This window comes from Rana temporaria, chromosome 12 (assembly GCF_905171775.1).
Source record: "Rana temporaria chromosome 12, aRanTem1.1, whole genome shotgun sequence".
In the NCBI taxonomy this organism is placed as follows: Eukaryota; Metazoa; Chordata; class Amphibia; order Anura; family Ranidae; genus Rana; species Rana temporaria.
The window spans coordinates 81735425-81739228 of NC_053500.1; the positions used below are offsets into that span (position 1 = coordinate 81735425).

The 3804-nt window shown below is 41.9% G+C and overlaps 1 non-coding gene across 1 annotated transcript; it reads left to right on the forward strand.

The window, feature by feature from the left end:
* Positions 1-1611: 1611 nt before the first annotated feature.
* Positions 1612-1694, forward strand: TRNAL-UAG. Its single transcript has one exon. It is a non-coding gene; the product is annotated as a tRNA-Leu (tRNA).
* The last annotated feature ends 2110 nt before the right edge of the window (positions 1695-3804 follow it).

Below are 3804 nucleotides of genomic sequence, written 5' to 3' on the forward strand. Positions count from 1 at the left end.
ATTGCGCGGTTGTGCGACGCGGCTCCCAAACAAAATTTACTTCCTTTTTTTCCCACAAATAGAGCTTTCTTTTGGTGGTATTTGATCACCTCTGCGGATTTTATTTTTTTGCGCTATAAACAAAAATAGAGCGACAATTTTGAAAACATTTTTTTTTACTTTTTGCTATAATAAATATCCCCCAAAAATATATAAAAAAACAGTTTAGGCCGATACGTATTCTTCTACATATTTTTTTTGTAATAAAAATCGCAGTAAGCGTTTATTGATTGGTTTGCGCAAAAGTTAAAGCATCTACAAAATAGGGGATAGTTTTATGGCATTTTTATTAATATTTTTTTTTTACTAGTAATGGCGGCGATCAGCGATTTTTATCGTGACTGCGACATTATGGCGTACACATCGGACACGTTTGACACCATTTTGGGACCATTGTCATTTATACAGCGAACAGTGCTATAAAAATGCACTGATTACTGTGAAAATTACACTGGCAGTGAAGGGGTTAACCACTAGGGTGCGATAAAGGTGTTAAGTGTGTCCTAATGTGTGTTTCTTACTGTAGGGGGGCGTGGCTGGATGTGTGACGTCACTGATCATCATTCCCTATGACAGGGAACAGACGATCAGTGACACTGCCACAGAGAAGAACGGGGAAGGTTTGTTTACACTCACCTCTCCCCGTTCTTCAGCTCCTGTGACCGAACACGGGACACCGGCGGCAATCAGGTCTGCGGGTCCCACGGGCGCAGTCACGGAGCTCAGGACTATGTCACGAGCGCGCCGCCAGGCGGCACATGCGCGACCCACGGCTGGGTTCTTAAAGGCAAAGTACCTGTACGTGCATGTGCCCAGCCGTACCATTCTGCCGACGTATCTCAGCGTGAAGGGGTCCTTAAGTGTTTAATGCCTCCCCTCCCCCCTCCCTTGTACTGTACATCTGTAACTGTTTTATTATAATTTATTGCATAAAGTAAAAAAAATATATATATATATTTTCAAAATTGTCAGGATTTTTGTTTTTAGTGCAAAAAATAAAAACCGCAGAGGTGATCAAATACCACCAAAAGAAAGCTCTATTTGTGGAAATAAAAGAACATTCATTTTGTTGGGTTACAACGTTGCATGACCGCGCAATTGTCAGTTAAAGCGACACAGTGCTGTATCGCAAAAAATGTGGGGGCTCTAAGTAATTTTTTTAGCAAAAAATACTGATTTTAACTTGTAAACACCAAGTGTAAAAAAATTGGCGTGGTCTTGAAATGGTTTATTGATCATGGGATCGCTGTGCTTGATTGGCCAGAAATCTCGCCTGACCTAAACCCCATAGAGAATCTGTGGTGTATTGTCAGGAGGAAGATGAGAGACACCAGACCCAACAATGGAGACGAGCTGAAGGACGCTATCAAAGCAACCTGGGCTTCCATAACACCTCAGCGGGCACTTTTTGGTGCGTTTTTCAAAAACACACATATAACGCATCTCCTATTTATTTATTTTCAAAACAGAGTACAGTGTCACTTTAAGCTTTGAAAGCCAAAAATAGAAGATGATTGGTTGGCACGAGCAGCCAATCAGGATTCTAGGTGATCCTGAGTACTTTGTAACAATGTCAGGATGGCCGAGCAGTCTAAGGCGCTGCGTTTAGGTCGCAGTCTCCTCTGGAGGCGTGGGTTCCAATCCCACTTCTGACAGCAAAGACATTGTAATGTGATATTCTAATGTGCGGACTCTGATGTAAGGGGGCCCCTGTGCGGACTCTGATGTAAGGGGGGCTCTGTGTGGACTCTGATGTAAGGGGCCCCCTGTGCGGACTCTGATGTGATGGGGGTCTTTGCCCATTCTAAAGCGATGGGGGTCTATGTGGTCTCTGATGTAAGGGGGGTCTGTGTGGACTCTTATGTAAGGGGGCTCAGTGCAGACTCTGATGGCTGCTCAGTCTAAAATGCCCGGGTCTATTTTTTGTCCCAGTCCGGGCCTGTGAATATATACAGGTCATTCTCAAAAAATTTGCATATTGTGATAAAGTTCATTATTTTCTGTAATGTACTGATAAACATTAGACTTTCATATATTTTAGATTCATTACACACAACTGAAGTAGTTCAAGCCTTTTTATTGTTTTAATATTGATGATTTTGGCATACAGCTCATGAAAACCCCAAATTCCTATCTCAAAAAATTAGCATATCATGAAAAGGTTCTCTAAACGAGCTCTTAACCTAATCATCTGAATCAACTAATTAACTCTAAACACCTGCAAAAGATTCCTGAGGCTTTTAAAAACTCCCAGCCTGGTTCATTACTCCAAACCGCAATCATGGGTAAGACTGCCGACCTGACTGCTGTCCAGAAGGCCATCATTGACACCCTCAAGCAAGAGGGTAAGACACAGAAAGAAATTTCTAAACGAATAGGCTGTTCCCAGAGTGTTGTATCAAGGCACCTCAGTGGGAAGTCTGTGGGAAAGTAAAAGTGTGGCAGAAAACGCTGCACAACGAGAAGAGGTGACCGGACCCTGGAGAAGGACCGATTCCAGACCTTGGGGGACCTGCGGAAGCAGTAGACTGAGTCTGGAGTAGAAACATTCAGAGCCACCGTGTACAGGCATGTGCAGAAAATGGGCTACAGGTGCCGCATTCCCCAGGTCAAGCCACTTTTGAACCAGAAACAGCGGCAGAAGCGCCTGACCTGGGCTACAGAGAAGCAACACTGGACTGTTGCTCAGTGGTCCAAAGTACTTTTTTCGGATGAAAGCAAATTCTGCATGTCATTCGGTAATCAAGGTGCCAGAGTCTGGAGGAAGACTGGGGAGAGGGAAATGCCAAAATGCCTGAAGTCCAGTGTCAAGTACCCACAGTCAGTGATGGTCTGGGGTGCCATGTCAGCTGCTGGTGTTGGTCCACTGTGTTTTATCAAGGGCAGGGTGAATGCAGCTAGCTATCAGGAGATTTTGGAGCACTTCATGCTTCCATCTGCTGAAAAGCTTTATGGAGATGAAGATTTCATTTTTCAGCACGACCTGGCACCTGCTCACAGTGCCAAAACCACTGGTAAATGGTTTACTGACCATGATATTACTGTGCTCAATTGGCCTGCCAACTCTCCTGACCTGAACCCCATAGAGAATCTGTGGGATATTGGGAAGAGAAAGTTGAGAGACGCAAGACCCAACACTCTGGATGAGCTTAAGGCCGCTACCGAAGCATCCTGGGCCTCCATAACACCTCAGCAGTGCCACAGGCTGATTGCCTCCATGCCACGCCGCATTGAAGCAGTCATTTCTGCAAAAGGATTCCCGAACAAGTATTGAGTGCATAACTGAACATAATTATTTGAAGGTTGACTTTTTTTTTTATTAAAAACACTTTTCTTTTATTGGTCGGATGAAATATGCTAATTTTTTGAGATAGGAATTTGGGGTTTTCATGAGCTGTATGCCCAAATCATCAATATTAAAACAATAAAAGGCTTGAACTACTTCAGTTGTGTGTAATGAATCTAAAATATATGAAAGTCTAATGTTTATCAGTACATTACAGAAAATAATGAACTTTATCACAATATGCAAATTTTTTGAGAATGACCTGTATATTTATTCATATTATTTTTTTACATTTTTTTTTTAACATATTGTTACTAATTAGTCCTAGTATAAAATTCAGGCTTCATTTACAAATGATTTCTTTTTTTTTTTTGGTGTATAGATGGTATTATTACATGATTATCTAATGTGATTTCAGCTGGGCTGTATTTTTCTCTCTCTATATATATATATCTATATAATTTTTTTTAATTTTTGTT